The sequence below is a fragment of the Salmo salar genome, chromosome ssa03 (genome assembly GCF_905237065.1).
Source record: "Salmo salar chromosome ssa03, Ssal_v3.1, whole genome shotgun sequence".
NCBI lineage: Eukaryota > Metazoa > Chordata > Actinopteri > Salmoniformes > Salmonidae > Salmo > Salmo salar.
Genome location: NC_059444.1, coordinates 9,541,633 through 9,561,321, shown reverse-complemented (window position 1 = coordinate 9,561,321; position 19,689 = coordinate 9,541,633).

Below are 19,689 nucleotides of genomic sequence, written 5' to 3'. Positions count from 1 at the left end.
AACTGCCACGTCAGCAGATAATATAGGGTTTTACGAAGGGATTCTGGAAATGTATAGGTGTAATGACATGGTTTCTAATGCCCACTGAAACCGCTGTGCTTTATATGACCTCTTACTGGATCTGTAACTGGAGGTCAGCGTAGATCATTCTAAGAGTGAGTTAGTTAGGTTAGGGATTCAAAAGGAAGACAGTAGAAAACAAACAATAATTGCACTAGTAACAACTTAACAGTAACATGTAACATGTAACATGTGACATAGTCCCACAGTAATTACATAGCAACAGAGATGAGCAGTTGTTGTAAGACTAACAGGGGATTGTTCCTAATTCCAACTTGTAACTAAAGTACTATTTAACAACAGTGTTACTACACAGGACAGAGTAACTTCCAATGTAAAGTGTTACCAGACATTTGAAAAATATATTTTGTTTTACATCAGTGCACCCCACCCTAAACGAGAGAGAGAAAGAGAAAATAAATATATGGAAGTGAGCAAAGAAATGAAACGGCACTTTAATCGATAGTCAGCTGTGGGAATGATAAAAACTAACTCTGACAGAGGCTTTTGACTGTTACTTTGTGCTCTGTGCCCAGCACAATCACTCAAATGAAAAACAGTCAAATATGTGTCTTCAAATACTCCCCAACACAAGGAGAGAATGTGTTGTTCTCAATCTCGAGTCTACTTTGCATACCTTCCACTGCAGTTGTATGCGATAATATACACTGAAAGAAATGTAAACACAACATGTAAAGTGTTGGTCCCATGTTTCAGTTGTGGTATATCAAGAAGATGATTAAACAGCTTGATCATTACACCTCTGTTGCTGCTGCACCTTGTCCTGGAGACAATAAAAGGCTACTCTGAAATGTGCAGTTTTGTCACACAACACGATGCAACAGATGTCTCAGGTTTTGAGGGAGCGTGCAATTGGCATGCTGACTGCAGGAATGTCCACAAGAGCTGTTGCCAGAGAATTGAATGTTAATTTCTCTACCATAAGCCACCTCCAACGTTGTTTTAGAGAATTTGGCAGTACGGCCAACCGGCCTCACAATCACAGACGTATGGCGTCGTGTGGGCATGTGGTTTGCTGATGTCAACTTTGTGAACAAAGTGCCCAATGGTGGCGGTGGGGTTATGGTATGGGCAGGCATAAGCTACGGACAACGAACACAATTACATTTTATCGATGGCAGTTTGAATGCACAGCGATACCGTGATGAGATCCCGAGGCCCATTGTGAGGCCCATTTTTTATTTTTATTATCTGTATTCTGAGCCATGTGAAATCCATAGATTAGGGCCTAATGAATTTATTTAAATGGACTGATTTCCTTATATGAACTGTAACTCAGTCAAATCTTATTACCAAAACAACTACAACGTCACTGTCACTGTCCTACACACCTGACATGATACGGCAGCTTAGTAACGCACGTCGTAATATAGGTACACTAATGTACTCTTCCCATGACACTCAACCACACACACACACAACATTCAGCAGCAACAGAGGAGGTTCGGTTTAAACGTCTCAAAGCTGAAAAACACATTCAGCTTCTCCCAACAGGTTGCATGAATTCCACAAATGCAGTCCTTAGCGGTGGTGCGAGAACATTACAGCACATGGTATCACAGCTCATAAAATCATGTCCCTCAGTGATGCATTAGACTGCTCTTTCTTCATTCAGTAGCTTGGGGACCTGTAGAATAAAAAACACTGGGAATTGACTTTGTCTCATTTAGGTAGCTTGGAGATGTTATGTTCCACAATAAAAAACAGATCAGGTTGGTTTCTCTACTTTCTTGAACTGCCGGTATGTTCTGAGTGCGTTTCAGACCTGTTCCATTGTTGTGTCAACAGGGTCAGAGTGTGTTGAATGGGAATTCTAAAAATGAACTGAGATGTAACATGTCCAATTGCCCTCTATTCTTGCTGTGAAATCTATTGCTTTAGTATGTGTATATTAGATTCCTAGGGGTCCAAACAGGGTTAAAACAATTACATCACAATAAAACACAACATAGACTACATCATAAATAACACAATGCATCAAACAAGACATAATTACATTATTAGTCTCTTATTACAAATTAACAATATAAAATCCACAATAACACAATATCACAGCATTTAGTGTGTGTGTTAAGAGTGCATGTGTTAGTGTGTGTGTGTGTGTGTGTGTGTGTGTGTGTGTGTGTGTTAAGAGTGCATGTGTTACTGTGTGTGTGTGTGTGTGTATAGTGCATGTGTTAGTGTATGTAGAGTGCATGTGTTACTGTGTGTGTGTGTATAGAGTGCATGTGTTAGTGTGCGTGTGTGTGTGTAGAGTGCATGTTAGTGTGCGTGTGTGTGTATATGTGTGTGTGTAGAGTGCATGTGTTAGTGTGTGTGTAGAGTGCATGTGTTAGTGTGTGTGTAGAGTGCATGTGTGTGTGTGTGTGTGTGTGTGTGTGTGTGTGTGTGTGTGTGTGTGTGTGTGTGTGTGTGTGTGTGTGTGTGTGTGTGTGTGTGTGTGTGTGTGTGTGTGTGTGTGTGTGTGTGTGTGTGTGTGTGTGGAGTGCATGTGTTAGTATGTGTGTGTGTGTGTATATGTGTGTGTGTCCCTTCACAGTCCAGACCATGAGGTGTTGTTTTTTAATCAGATTTTACTGCTTGCTGTTCTTAGAATTTATTTTTCCTTGACATGGTAAAATAACTCAAGCATAGATTAACTTTTTTTTCTAATTTGGCACACAGAAACTAGAGGCCATGAGTGACTTGGTAAAAATAATGGCACTAATTGGCCTATAGATGGCGCTGTTATAAACAGTCTCACTTAAACCTTCATATCCGCCGTCATGTTTGGCCTAGAGACTTGAAACATTGTATGTAGATATCTTTCCTCATGGTGAACAAATTTGTTTCAAGGACCCATAAGGTCCGTCAGGATAGATTTTCCTCCATCTTGGAAATTTTGGAAAATCTTTGAAAAACATCTCATGAACCATATGTCCAAAGGATACCAAATTTGGGATGTAGGCCCATGTTACCGCTTAACTTAGTTTGAGAATTTTTTAAAGAAATGGCTGAGTTATTATAAATCAGGAAATCAGATATTACTTGTCCATTTAAATCCTTTGTAAATACACTTCACAATTGTCTATCAACTTGAAACTTTTTAGGGTCATCACAGACATTACTATGACCAAAGATGTTAAGTTTGGCATTGGAATCTTAAAAAATAAGTAAACTATTAATAATTCACTTGTTTGACTAGCTAATGTTAATGCTTAAAATGATCATAAAAAATCTTTCACTCCAAAATGTTGAATCAGATTCACTCCAAATTTGGTCTTTGGACTCATCACAATAGTCCCTAATGAGTTTGAGAAAATAACATAGATGCATTCAAAGATAGTCACACTATACCAGTAGATGCATATTAGCACACATGCTAATATGCTAAACATATGCTACAAATACTTATCTAATTTTCTCAAGAACCATAGGTCCAAATGTACATGTCTATTTACCTGTAAATCCACTCCAACATTAATGCTGTGTTCAAATATGGCTGCACTGTACCTATAAATACACGTTAGCACATGTGCTAGTGCTAAAAATACTTACAAAAATCTTCTGCAAAAATCTTCTGCTCATGAACCATAAATCAGATTGACTCCAGATTTGGTAAATACAGAGCATTCGGAAAGTATTCAGACCTTATTCAGACCTAAGTTACAGCCTTATTTAAAAATTGATTACATATATTTTTTTCTCATCAATCTACACACAATGACAAAGCGAAAACATGTTTTGACATTTTTGCACATTTATTAAACATAAAAAACAGAAATACCTTATTTACATAAGTATTCAGACCCTTTGCTATGAGACTTGAAATTGAGCTCAGCTTCCATTGATCATCCTTGAGATGTTTCTACAACTTGATTGGAGTCTTCCTGTGGTAAATTCAATTGACTGCACATAATTTGGAAAGGCACACACCTGTCTATATAATGTCCCACAGTTGACAGTGCATGTCAGAACAAAAACCAAGCCATGAGGTCAAAGGAATTGTCCGTAGAGCTCTGAGACAGGATTGTGCTGAGGCAAAGATCTGGGGAAGGGTACCAAAACATTTCTGCAGCATTGAAGTTCCCCAAGAACTCAGTGGCCTCCATCATTCTTAAATGGAAGAAGTTTGGAACTACCAAGACTCTTCCTAGAGCTGGCCGCCTGGCCAAACTGAGCAATTGGAGGAGAAGGCCCTTGGTCAGGGAGGTGACCAAGTACCCGATGGTCACTCTGACAGAGCTCTAGTGTTCCTTTGTGGAGATGGGAGAACCTTCCAGAAGGACAGCCATCTCTACAGTACTCCACCAATCAGGCCATTATGGTAAAGTGGCCAGACGGAAGCCACTCCTCAGTAAAAGGCACATGACAGCCCGCTTGGAGTTTGCCAAAAGACACCTAAAGACTCTTAGACCATGAGAAACAAGATTTTCTGGTCTGATAAAACCAACATTGAACTCTTTAACCTGAAAGCCAAGCGTCACATCTGGAGGAAATCTGGCACCATCCCTACGGTGAAACATGGTGGTGGTAGGATCATGCTGTGGGGATGTTTATCATTGGCAGGGACTGGGAGACCAGTCAGGATCGAGGGAAAGATGAACGGAACAATGTACAGAGTGATCCTTGATGAAAACCTGCTCCAGAGCACTCAGGACCTCAGACTGGGGTGAAGGTTCATTTTCCAACAGGAAAATCACACTAAGTACACAGCCAAGACAACACAGGTGTGGCTTCGGGACAAGTCTGTCAGGTGTGGCTTCGGGAATGTCCTTGATTGGCCCAGCCAGAACACGGACTTGAACCTGATCGAACATCTCTGGAGAGACCTGAAAATAGTTGTGCAGCGATGCTCCCCATCCAACCTGACAGAGCTTGAGAGGATCTGCAAAAAAGAATGCGAGAAACTCCCCAAATACAGGTGTGCCAAGCTTGTAGCATCATACCTAAGAAGACTCGAGGCTGTAATCTCTGCCAAAGGTGCTTCAACAAAGTACTGAGGAAAGGGTCTGAATATTTACGTAAATGTGATTTTTCCAGGGGGAATTTGGATACATTTACAAACATTTCTAAAAACCTGTTTTTGCTTTATTACTATGTGGTATTGTGTGTAGATTGACGAGGGGGAAAAAACAATTTATTCAATTTTAGAATAAGGCTGTAACGTAACAAAATGTGGAAAAAGTCAAGGGGTCTGAATACTTTCCGAATGCACTCAGTAAATTAGCCTCTAATGAATTTGAGAATGATTAGTTGCTGCATTCAAAGTCAGCATAGCATAGTAAAAAATGTATATTTCATTTGGGAAAATTAAAAACCAGAAGTCCTGCTGCTTGCACAGTCAGCGTATTACAGCTGTGAGAGTGTATTGAAATATTTTGGAACTCGAATGTGGAGTGTACCAACTGCGATTTATTTAACCTGTTGGGGATAGGGGGCAGTATTTGCACGGCCGGATAAAAAACGTACCCGATTTAATCTGGTTACTACTCCTGCCCAGTAACTAGAATATGCATATAATTGTTTGATTTGGATAGAAAACACCCTAAAGTTTCTAAAACTGTTTGAATGGTGTCTGTGAGTATAACAGAACTCATTTGGCAGGCCAAAACCTGAGAAGATTCCAAACAGGAAGCGCTCTCTCTGACTATTTCTTGGCTTTCTTGATCATCTCTAACCAAAACAGGGGATCTCTGGCATAACGTGACATTTTCTAACGCTCCCATAGGCTCTCAGAAGGCGCCAGAACGATGAATGGTGGCTTTGCAGGCCATGGCTGAAAAACATTAGCGCATTTGGATAGTGGTCGATCTGAGGACAATGAGACTGGAGGCGCGTGCACGAGCCGACACCATGTTTACTTTCTCTCTCTTTGAACGAAAACAACGACTCCCGGTCGGAATATTATCGCTTTCTTACGAGAAAAATCGCATAAAAATTGATTTTAAACAGCGTTTGACATGCTTCGAAGTACGGTAATGGAATATTTTGAAATGTTTTGTCACGAAACGCGTCGGGTGCGTCACCCTTCTTTACCCTTCGGATAGTGTCTTGAACGCACGAACAAAACGCCGCTATTTGGATATAACTATGGATTATTTGGAACCAAACCAACATTTGTTATTGAAGTAGAAGTCCTGGGAGTGCATTCTGACGAAGAACAGCAAAGGTAATCAAACTTTTCTAATAGTAAATCGGAGTTTGGTGAGTACCACACTTGGTGGGTGTCAAAATAGCTAGTCTGTGATGGCCGGGCTATCTACTCAGAATATTGCAAAATGTGCTTTCACCGAAAAGCTATTTTAAAATCGGACATAGCGAGTGCATAAAGGAGTTCTGTATCTATAATTCTTAACATAATTGTTATGTTTTTTGTGAACGTTTATCGTGAGTAATTTAGTAAATTCACCGGAAGTGTTCGGTGGGAATGCTAGTCACATGCTAGTCACATGCTAATGTAAAAAGCTGGTTTTTGATATAAATATGAACGCGCCACGGGATTACACTGGCTGTTGAGTAGCAAGCGTCCCACCTAGCCCATAGAGGTTAAACAAACAGATTTAGACAAAATAAAGTCTAATACACTAATGCAGAGTTTTTTTTTTTACAAGTCTTACCATAAACCATTGGTCAAATTGACCCCAGAATTAGTATATAAACTCAATACATTAAGTAATGACTTTAAGAATTATTACCTGCTGCATCCAAACATAACCAACTTACAGCATTAGACTACACCTCACGTCATCCTTTTGGTATTGAGAGATAAACATGGTCATGTTTTCACTGATTGAACATAAAGGAAGATAGTTCCTACATGATGGAGTGCTTACTTTGTTAGCCAACTGATCTTGTGTCCTTTCTGTCATCCTGTGAACCCCGTTCATGGCTGCTCAAAGCTAGATTTAGGATTTGATAGGACTCAAATAACATTTTTACAGTTAGTGCATTCATCTTAAGATAGTTAAGTGGGACAACCACATGACATCGTATACTTTTAGCTTGGGAAATATTGTTAGTTTACAAATTAGGAATCAATCATGCCAGTGTATATTTAATTGTATATTTAACTTAAGTTGTGAATCTATTTTATTGTGCAAATATCGATGGTTATTATGATCAGACTACTTTATAAAGCTCATACGTACTTATAACAAGTTATAAAGCATTATACCTGGATGCTTTAAATAAAGTGTTACCCTGGATATTCCTTCATCGTACTTCTTTAAAATGGACCATACGTGAACTGCGAGCCACTGTAAACACAGAATAGAAGGATTTTCATTGAATCGTTACACTCTTTTTAATAGGATTGTTATGATGTCAGAGGGTGCCTGTGGATGCTCAGTGCGATTATAAAATGATATTGCCACGCTGGATGGATCCATGGCTGGTGTCGTGCAGCAAGGCTGCCACAGACAGTGTCCTAAAGTCTACATCAATTGGACGGTCGGCAAGAATATGAACAATAAACCATAATCAAATCAGTTAGCCGTTAAAAACAGCCAACAGTAAGCCTGTAACAACTTTCCCTAGTTTACACTAACACATCATAGCCCATGGAAATAGTTGCCATGTTTCCCTCCTAAAGCTCCATGATTGATATAACCTCTGAATAAAGTCTTACTCTTGTAACTTCACCCTTCTCTTTGAAAATTCTACTCCAAATTTTCCGTTGTGTGGATATACCTACACAGAGGCACCCCCTCTTGCACCCTTAGACCTTACCTGTCATCTCCCAAAATGAACCCACCCATACTGTTAAACAACTTGGACCATGCTGTTTTGCATAAATGTTTATTATCTGTGATTGTTACTGAAAGTGCTGAAAACAGACTCATAATATGTTGTATTTCTAAAATGTTTTATAATATTTTTTATTTTAATGCTTCTGGACAATTCAGACATATTTTCATCAAACAATCAAATACTAAATTACGAAATTACTAACTCCTAAGTGAGTATGACCAATTATAGCCTGCTGTAAAGTAACGTCAGTGATTTGGTCTTCTCAGTCTAATTCCACCTCGTCTCTTAGTGTGTTCTCTAATAACTCTCTAGAGCCTGAATCCCCGGGAAACACATAAATACTTTCACTTTTCATCACAACAGTTTCCTCTTGAAGACATGATGGACACATTTACACTCTTTCACACCCAATTGGCAGTATGGTCCAGAAGAGGAAGGAAATTCCCCTCTAAAGGAATGCATTCATTAAATCGATTTACAGAAAGATTTACTGGGCGTGTTGTGTGCTGTATGTCATTCTGCTCATTAGCTATGAAATCCTGTAGTTGTTACTGTATATGGGGATGTTTGTCAATGATGTGTCACTAATGACCATTTTCAAGGCATTATTTCACATCCTCTGTAACCGTGGACCTTTTTATGCCAAGTCCATACTTTGCAACGTTTAAATCATACGGTTGCTTAACTTTACACATTAACAGACACCTTCTAATTACAGTGATCTTACAATGTAATCCTTTCACATTCAAGCACTCCTACCACAGCGTCCTTACAATTCAATTGCTATTACAACATTTGACACTAACCCAACAGATGCAATGAATTTGCTTCATGCATATCCATCCATGTTTCCTTGCTAACGTTTCCCTGTCGAAATAATGTCTTCAATTCATTTAGTTTCACCTACATTTTCTTCATATATTTTGTTAAGTGTTGACTACACTTCTGTGCACTGTTTTCTCGTTTTACATGTGGTGAGGGTCTGTGTAATATTTGCTCTGGGATACATTGCGAGTTTAATTGAGGTAGTGCAGCTGTCAAAGTAATTACACGCTCGTGTTTGTAACTTGGCAGGGAGAAGGTCTGTGTGGCCACAAGCTTTTGGAGATTTGTAATGTTTCGACCCTTGTTGCCAATGTAGAAATGCCAACTTCAAGAAAATAAAATCTAGCACACAGGCGATAGGGACGTGATAGCACTGTTTATGGCTGTGTAAGCACTATGTTCAGACAGGAGGCATAGAGATCTGCATTCCTATTGTTCATTAAGAGCCATGCTCTGTGTCTAACCTGAAGCTGGACTAGTTATTTCACACTGCACATATACAGTACATAACCATAATATTAGTTTACATGTATCCTAATGAATCAGAGAATGTACTGCATTATTTGTTCTGCTTTGACTGTTTCCCTTTACAGTTCTGTACTCCTTCCACGGGTGTGACTGTGTTCCATGACATCTGTTTTGGCAGGAGAGTCTTAGTCCAGGTTAAAGGGGCAATCTAGGATTCAAACAGCAACAAAGTAGACACCCAGCCACTTTTTTGGGGTAAACAGCTGAGAAATGGGGCTGGATAAATGTAACCACTCTCAATGTTGACAACAGTTGGAGGCCATCTACAATTTATCAGTCGTATTTATTCATGTTTTATTATTTTTTACTTATGAAGGATAGAATGGATGCGTATTGCATTCTCCCTGCATTTCATCAGTCTCTGTTGGCTGATTCCCACTGTAGGGCCAAGCCAAGCCTAGTAGCTGTACTGACCTGGCCTGGCTAGGCATCCATCAAAGTAGCTGGAAAGGACAATGTGAAAATAAAATATCAGAGCCAGCTGCAGTACGGTTCAGGTCCATCCTAGATTGTGAATCAGGCATGTCCAGGTTCAGCACAAGCTCTCTGTGTTCTGTCCAGACTGATGGGTCCGTTCCACAGGAGTCCACTGAGGCTCCTCAGTCGCAAGCTTTTCCAACTCCTCCCTCAGCTCTTGGAATTGCCATGGCGTCCTCGCCGTTGACAACCTTCTCCAATAGATGGCCTTACTGGCTGTCCATGGCTTCTGCCGAGCCAATCATCTGTTTTTTTCTTCTACCGAGCATATCATATCTTGAAATTATTAACCCTTATTTTACCAGGTAAGTTGACTGAGAACACATTCTCATTTACATTAGCAACCTGGGGAATAGTTACAGGGGAGAGGAGGGGGGATGAATGAGCCAATTGGAATCTTGGGATGATTAGTTGGCCATGATGGTATGAGGGCCAGATTGGGAATTTAGCTGGGACACCAGGGTTAACACCCCTACTCTTACGATAAGTGCCATGGGATCTATGGTGACGACAGAGAGTCAGGACACCCATTTAACATCCCATCCAAAGACTGCACCCTACACAGGGCAATGTCCCCAATCACTGCCCCGGGGCATTGGGATCTTTTTTTTTTTTAGACCTGAGAAAATAGTGCCTCTTACTGGTACTACATGGAAACCAAAATAGTTCTACCTGGAACCAAAAAGGGTTCTACCTGGAACCAAAAAGGGTTGAACCCTAACCCCTTTGGAACCCTTTTTTTCTAAGAGTGTACAGCTGAATTCTCACCTGGGACACAGTTGTAGCTTATGCTTTGGAGAATGCTAGTATGGTTCTTATCACTGTCAGGTGAGCCTGCCGTTTGCTGGAAAGGGGTTTATGTGAAATAAACCCGCCACTGTTGAAACATCACACTTCAGTGGCCAATAAATACCAGTATCGCATAAGTGTTAAGGATGAAGGCATATAATATGTAGTTAACTGGTGTTTGGCCCTGATGCTTGACATTGGGCAACCTCAGACCCCGGTCCAACCTAGATGTGAGCCTATGTTTTAATAGGGGTGGTTTGGTCACAAACTGAATGCAGATGAGAGTTATGAGAGTGACCTGACAACACCCACCAAGGCCCCTTGCCCCAGACACACACACACACACTCACACAGGGATGTTCTTCTGGAACATACGTGCAGCCCACCTAGCAGCCATTGTACTTGTGACCTTTTGGACACTGGCCACTCTTAAATGTCACATGTAAGTCAGAGGGTCAGCCATGTGTAAACCAGGGTGTGAGTGACCTCACCACCTCATGCTGCAATGTTACAAGACCTGGGACACAACCATGTTTGATTGTGTGTGTGTGTGTGTGTGTGTGTGTGTGTGTGTGTGTGTGTGTGTGTGTGTGTGTGTGTGTGTGTGTGTGTGTGTGTGTGTGTGTGTGTGTGTGTGTGTGTGTGTGTGTGTGTGTGTGTGTGTGTGCGTGCGTGCGTGTGTGTGTGTGCACTTTAACTGCCTCAATGATGAAATGTACAAAAACTACATTGCAGCAAAAACATAAAGAAAGTAGTCCATTCAAAACACAGGTTACAACATTTTAACACTTTATAATAACGTTCACTAATACAACATTTCTAAGGGATTTACAAATGGTTTGCTCAGCATGTATTAATCATTACTCCCACATTGTTCCTGATCTAGTCTCTTTAGATCAGGGACCGCAAAAATACTTTACTTATGATTAGCGAATGGTTTATAAGCATACTAAACATCTTATTATGACATCATGATTGATTAATAAATAATTTAAAAGTTGTTTATAAAATGTGTGAATAACTTTCTAGGAAAAGAGAAACCTGCACATTTATAAATGTAGGAGTAATGATTTATAATGAAATAACAGCAATGAAATAATAATTAGTATAATAGTTTATTACTGCACGTTATTATAAAGTGTTACCCCAAAAATGTACTAATTAAAACTGTTTCACTCAGCCTCTGGATGAAACTGTCAATTTTGTCTCCTCTTCGAGGGAGAAGAATGTAGCTTTCCTTCGGCTAGCTCCCCGATCGATGGCGGCGTCACAAAAACAACATACGGTTTGAATGCTGTCTGTGGTATTGAAAACTGTGAGAGAGGGATCGAGATAGAGAAAGATCTGAATTAAAGCACCAGAAGCACACAAATTAGGCCCGATGTCACAATTTAGAAGACCAGTAAATCTCTATCAAATGAATTAGCTCCTTGACCTGTCATTTACTGGTCTCGGATTGTGGCCTGTCACTCACATGACACTGCACATCCAGAAGCACACCTTGCCCACCACAAGCTTGTGCACTGACTCCAGACTTGTCTTGTAGTAGTTCCCTCTGTGCTCCCCATACTCTAGAAACCTGATATATAGGTATTTTAGTATTTTATTAGAATACCCATTAGCTGTTGCAAAAGCCAAAAAGCAGCAGCTACTCTTCCTGGGGTCCACACAAAACATGAAACATAATACAGAATGACATAATACAGAACATCATTAGACAAGAACAGCTCAAGGACAGAACTACATACATTAAATATGGGACACTATTTCAAATTGAGACAAACAAATATCAACTTATAAGGGATACTTTTATGCATGCTAAATGGGTGAGATTGACTTGATTGACAAAAATAATAATGTTGCAAAAGTGGCTAGTTTGAAGGAACTAAAATGTGGATTGCAGTCACTCCTTGTCCATAGACCGCTTCCGAGATAAAGAAATAAAATATGTCAAATCGCTGAACTATTCCTTCAACTTCCTAATGTACCTTTTAAGGTTTAATAATATGTCATTCCTGATTAGGAAAACCTCTTGCTTCCTGACGCTTGCTACCAGTTTTGATTTTAATGAACTATCAACCCTTATACTTGCGTGCTACAGTGCCAGTTGTAACTAAACGAGGATGGGAAAACGGGAATCCGTCCCAGGGAACACCACATTCCCCCTCCTTTGTTGATTTCCTGTCCTGGTTCAGGATTAGGGATAGTAATGCCATGAAAACATTGGAATATCAGGATCACTGGTCCTCTTTGACTAACACACAGCAGAGGCCTGACTGTTCCAAACATATTGGAATGGTAGCGATTCGTCTAATCTCCCATGTTGCACTTTAAATGGGAACCACCTGCGTGTTTTAATTTTCAATAACTGGAGGCCCGAATGTGTCTTATCCAAGGATTTTGTGAAATGGAACAAATACTCTTTCCCTTCACGTGGTAGCATTGCACGTAGCATATAATTATGCATTGTTGGTTAAACCAGTTCAATGTAATTGAAAATGTAGTCTATGTAATCCCAGGAAGTAATTATTTATCATGAGGGCCATAAACAATAACTAGTAATGCTGCATACTCTAAGAAAGGTTAAAATTCCATCTTTCTGGTAGTTAGTTATAAATTGCTGAAACAAAACTGTATGAATAAGGCTTGAAGTTATTTATATGCTTTCTAAATATAGTATAATCACACTTTAAAACGATTAACTCTAAGATTGCACCTACATATTTGTATGTTTGCTAAAGGGCTCTCTTGATTAAAATGTCTGCCCCCATCGCTGTGAACGTCTCTCAGAGCTCTAGCTTGGCTTCCTGAACTTGTTAGGAGCTCGCCTTTGTCTATGACAAACAGAAAGTGTTTGATATATATACACTGCTCAAAAAAATAAAGGGAACACTTAGACAACACAATGTAACTCCAAGTCAAGCACACTTCTGTGAAATCAAACTGACCACTTAGGAAGCAACACTGATTGACAATAAATGTAACATGCTGTTGTGCAAATGGAATAGACAACAGGTGGAAATTATAGGCAATTAGCAAGACACCCCCAATAAAGGAGTGGTTCTGCAGGTGGGGACCACAGACCACTTCTCAGTTCCTATGCTTCCTGGCTGATGTTTTGGTCACTTTTGAATGCTGGCGGTGCTTTCACTCTAGTGGTAGCATGAGACGGAGTCTACAACCCACACAAGTGGCTCAGGTAGTGCAGCTCATCCAGGATGGCACATCAATGCGAGCTGTGGCAAGAAGGTTTGCTGTGTCTGTCAGCGTAGTGTCCAGAGCATGGAGGCACTACCAGGAGACAGGCCAGTACATCAGGAGACGTGGAGGAGGCCGTAGGAGGGCAACAACCCAGCAGCAGGACCGCTACCTCCGCCTTTGTGCAAGGAGGAGCAGGAGAAGCACTGCCAGAGCCCTGCAAAATGACCTCCAGCAGGCCACAAATGTGAATGTGTCTGCTCAAACGGTCAGAAACAGACTCCATGAGGGTGGTATGAGGGCCCGACGTCCACGGGTGGGGGTTGTGCTTACAGCCCAACACCGTGCAGGACGTTTGGCATTTGCCAGAGAACACCAAGATTGGCAAATTCGCCACTGGCGCCCTGTGCTCTTCACAGATGAAAGCAGGTTCACACTGAGCACGTGACAGACGTGACAGAGTCTGGAGACGCCGTGGAGAACGTTTTGCTGCCTGCAACATCCTCCAGCATGACCGGTTTGGCGGTGGGTCAGTCATGGTGTGGGGTGGCATTTCTTTGGGGGGCCGCACAGCCCTCCATGTGCTCGCCAGAGGTAGCCTGACTGCCATTAGGTACCGAGATGAGATCCTCAGACCCCTTGTGAGACCATATTCTGGTGCGGTTGGCCCTGGGTTCCTCCTAATGCAAGACAATGCTAGACCTCATGTGGCTGGAGTGTGTCAGCAGTTCCTGCAAGAGGAAGGCATTGATGCTATGGACTGGCCCGCCCGTTCCCCAGACCTGAATCCAATTGAGCACATCTGGGACATCATGTCTCGCTCCATCCACCAACGCCACGTTGCACCACAGACTGTCCAGGAGTTGGCGGATGCTTTAGTCCAGGTCTGGGAGGAGATCCCTCAGGAGACCATCCGCCACCTCATCAGGAGCATACCCAGGCGTTGTAGGGAGGTCATACAGGCACGGGGAGGCCACACACACTACTGAGCCTCATTTTGACTTGTTTTAATAAGGACATTACATCAAAGTTGGATCAGCCTGTAGTGTGGTTTTCCACTTTAATTTAGAGTGTGACTCCAAATCCAGACCTCCATGGGTTTATAAATTGGATTTCCATTGATTATTTTTGTGTGATTTTGTTGTCAGCACATTCAACTATGTAAAGAAAAAAGTTTTTAATAAGATTATTTCTTTCATTCAGATCTAGGATGTGTTGTTTAAGTGTTCCCTTTATTTTTTTGAGCAGTATATATATATATATACATATATATATATATATATATATATATATATATATATATACACACTTCACTTCCCTATCTGATTCATAGTAAAATGATCTTCTCTGTTCTGGAAAATTATAGCACCAAGAATTTACTTTGGAAGAGAGCGAGAGAGAGAGAGAGAGAAAAGAGTGTGCGTGTGTGTCTGTATCCTCTAATAAATATCTAAATGAAACTCATAGCAGATAAACATGGCTCATACATCTCCCTCCCCACTGATGACTTCTGGCTATGGATGGAGTCTACATGACATGACTTCAAACAGAAACCATCGGATAGAGTGGACTCCAACTCAATTACAGGGTGAAGTCTGGATTGAAACTTTTTTCTTTTTTCATCCCTTATGTCTGCATGAATAGCTCGCCTGTCATTATCTGTAATCTTATTCACAGTCCAGCCCAGACCTGGGTTCAAATAGTAATTGTTTTCTTACAGAAACTGCACTTGATTGAGCTTGCCTGGCACAATGGAACCAACGGATAGTCCCAAAGGTGCAAACACCACCCATCTAGCGCCCCCAGACGGGCTCAAAAGTAAATTATTGTGTCTGTATGTTAAACAAAATACCGCCTGCCCTCTATCCAGTTATGACCGGGCGTGGCCAATGAAGATGACATAGAAAAGCCTTTGCCTGAACCCCATAAGGAGAGACATAGTAAAAGATACATCGACCAGAATAGCTTCTGGCCATAGGAAAACTCTGAAGGTGGTCTCCTCAGTACAGTATGTCATCTGTCTGAGAATGTTTACATTAGTATGAAAGGAGAGAAAGCGAGTGCTTTCTGCATTTGTATTTTATTGACTGAGTCGTTAATTAACTAGACGACTGGATCTGACCAGAGCTAAAACTATACACCTAGTGTACAAAACATTAGGAACACCTTCCTAGTATTGAGTTGCATGCCCTTTTGCCCTCAGAACAGCCTCAATTCTTTGTGGCATGGACTCTACAAGGTGTCGAAAGTGTTCCACAGGGATGCTGGCCCATGATGACTCCAATGCTTCCCACAGTTGTGTCAAGTTTGCTGGATGTCTTTTGGGTGGTAGACCATTGTTGATGCACATTGGAAACTGTTGAGCGTGAAAAACCCAGCAGCGTTGCAGTTCTTGACACACTTAAACCGGTGCGCTTGGCACCTACTACCACCTCTGTTCAAAGGCACTTAAATCTTGTCTTGCCCATTCACCCTCTGAATTGCACACATACCCAATCAATATCTAAATTGTTTCTAGGCTTAAAAATCATTATTTTACCTGTCTTCTCCCGTTTACCTATACTGATTGAAGTGAGTTTAATAAGTGACTAATAGTGACCAATAAGGGATAATAGCTTTCATCTGGATAGTCCGTATCATGGAAAGAGCAGGTTGTCCTTAATATTTTGTCCACTCAGTGTATTTAAACATTTTTATTTAACTACACAAGTCAGTTGAGAACAAATTCTTATTTACAATGACAGCTTGGCCAATTGTGTGCCACCCTATGGGACTCCCAGTCACAGCCAGATGTGTTTCAGCCTGGATTCGAACCAGGAACTATAGTGACACCTCTTGCACCGAGATGCAGTGCCTTAGCCACCCGGGAGCAAGTAGTTGGTCAGAATATGTCATGGAAAGAGCAGGTGTTCTTGATGTTTTGTCCACTCAGTTCACATCAGAGAACGATGGCAGCCATGGATCGGACAGGAAAAGGTGATCAACACCTAAAGTATGACAAGACCAATGAGATAAGATTTAACACCAAAGATGACCGAAGAAGCATTCTAAAAAAGTTAAAACATCAAGTAACGTTCCTAAACATTTATTTGCACAACCTTACAGTTTTACATGTACTGGATCACTACACCATCACATTTGGAGAGTTCAATTGTTTGTTTGTTTTCACAGATTCAGCAACCCATTATTTAGAAATATAGTACTTTGGACTGAGCACGTTGCAATTTCATTCAGACTCCATTTTGTAAACATTTGTGCCTGCGATACCCAAGCATGAACATGCTACACCTACTAAACTTACCCAAGCTTCAATATGGCTGCCTTGTTTGTTTTCTTGGTATATGGTTGTCTCCTACATAGCACATTCTCCAGTGTTGAATCAACACTATGAGTGTTAAATTTAACACTGTTCCAGTGTCTATACAATTCCACACTTTTCAGTGATAAATTAACACTTTGCTTAGTGTAAAACCTTATTTACATACACTACATGACCAAAAGCATTTGGACACCTGCCCATTGAACATCTCATTCCAAAATCATGGGCATTAATATGGAGTTGGTCCCCCCTTTGCTGCTATAACAGCCTCCTCTCTTCTGGGAAGGCTTTCCACTAGATGTTGGAACATTGCTGCGAGTACTTACTTCCATTTGGCCACAAGAGCATTAGTGAGGTCGGGTACTGATTAGGCCTGGCTCGCAGTCGGCGTTCCAATTCATCCCAAAGGTGTTAGATGGAGTTGAGGTCCGGGCTCTGTGCAGGCCAGTCAAGTTCTTCCACACTGATCTCAACTAAACCATTTCTGTATGGACCTCGCTTTGTGCATGGCGGCATTGTCATGCTGAAACAGGAAAGTGCCTTCCCTAAACTGTTGCCACAAAGTTGGAAGCACAGAATCGTCTAGAATGTCATTGCATGTAGTAGACAGGGCTGGGAGATATGGCCAAAGTATCATATCACAGTATTTTATGTTTTTGATTAATAAAAGTTCTAAATTTGCTTCATGAGTAGGGACCTTAGGGTGGCAACACATATATTCTAAATTATTTCAAATGGGTCTTTCTCCATTCGGATTGTTTTATACTGTTCAATTCAACTTCAACCTAAAATAATTTCCTGCATTTCCATACATTTCTGAATTTCCCGCACTCATTAGAGATAATTTCCACACTTCGTGGCAGTGTGGAAATTATCTCAAATGAGTGCAGAAAATACTAGGCCTTATTTTTAGCCAAATGTTGCTAGCTAACTAGCGATTAGCATTAGTGGCTAACACGATTTAGCTTAACTTGCTAAGAAAATACAAACTAGCTGTTTGCAGATGTAAGAAACACAAACTAATATTGTAATTTTAGAATGCTTGTGGATTTATATTAAGATCAAAGTGGAAACAACATCATTGTCATCAACATTGTTGCATGTGCTGCATTGACCATGCAGACTGAACGCAAGTGTCTCATGGTCAAGCAACAACAAATGCGCTGCTTGAGTGACAAGGGGCGGGACTAGGTCTGTGTGGAAAGAGGCATGGGGAGAGAGAGAGAGAGCGGAGAGGGATGACTCAAGTAGCGGAGTAAACTATAAAAATGGACGTTACACACAGAGTAACACATTTAACAAACCAAACATTAAAATAGCATTATAGAAGGTAAAGTAAAAAAACAAACCGGTCCGTGCATAAATACCGGTATATCGTCAAATACGGTATACCACCCAGCCCTAGCTGTAGTGTTAAGATTTCCCTTCACTGGAACTAAGGGGCCTAGCCCGAGGCATGAAAAACAGCCCCAGACCATTATTCCTCCTTCACCAAACTTTACAGTTGGCATTATGCATTCGGGAAAGTAAAGTTCTCCTGGCATCAGCCAAACCCAGATTAGTCCGTCGGACTGCTATATGGTAGAGCGTGATTCATCACTCCAGAGAATGCGATTCCACTGCTCCAGAGTCCAATGGGGGTGGGCTTTACATGATTTTAGGCTTGTGTGAGGCTGCTCAGCCATGGGAACCCATTTCATGAAGCTCCCAACGAACAGTTATTGTGCTGATGTTGCTTCCACAGGCAGTCTGGAACTCAGTAGTGAGTGTTGCAACCAAGGACAGATGATTTTTACGGGCTAAGCGCTTCAGTACTCGGTGGTCCCGTTCTGTGAGGCCCACCACTTTGCGGCTGAGCCGTTGTTGCTCTTAGACGTTTCCACTTGACAATAACAATACTTACAGTTGACCGGGGCAGCTCTAGCAGGGCAGAAATTTTACGACTGACTTGTTGGAAAGGTGGCATCCTATGACGGTGCCACATTGAAAGTCACTAAGCTCTTCAATAAGGCCATTCTACTGCCAATGTTTGGCTATGGAGATTGCATGGCTGTGTGCTCGATTTTATACACCTGTCAGCAACGGGTGTGGCTGAAGTAGCCAAATCCACAAATTTGAAGGGTTGTCCACATACTTTTGTATATATAGTGTATATCCCAGGGTGCATTGCATTTCGAGTGAATTGTAGAGTTACCACCTATGCCTGCATTTGTTAGTGACCGAGACAGGGTTGTTGCGTTCATAAATGTTCAGTCCTGTTGCCTTCACTAAGTGACATCATAAGTGAATATGTTATCATTAAAAATGTATTATTTCAGAGAATAGAATTCATATTTCAAAAGGCCTTATTTTGAAGGGTCTAGTTTTACCCTAATACACTGGCCTGAAACTCATGGTTTACAGGCAACATCAGGTCTGCATGTCACAGTTCTGCAAGCCAGAAGTGATGTATAATTAATATTGGAATCCAGCCAGAGTGGGGATATCCAACATTATACATTTTTATTCACCCACAACCTGCATTCGGAATGACTGCCAGTTTTGTCAAGAATAATATATGAGACTAACTAAACCATCTAAACTGGAACATCGCAGTAACAGGTGCAATAAGTCCAACTAACAGTTTGGATTAGTTTAGAAACATTTATGTTATTTATATTTGAGTAGCTTAAGATTAATCAATCAATTTACATACAAAAACATAGATATGGAAACAAACAATTCAGAAAATCAACCTGCAT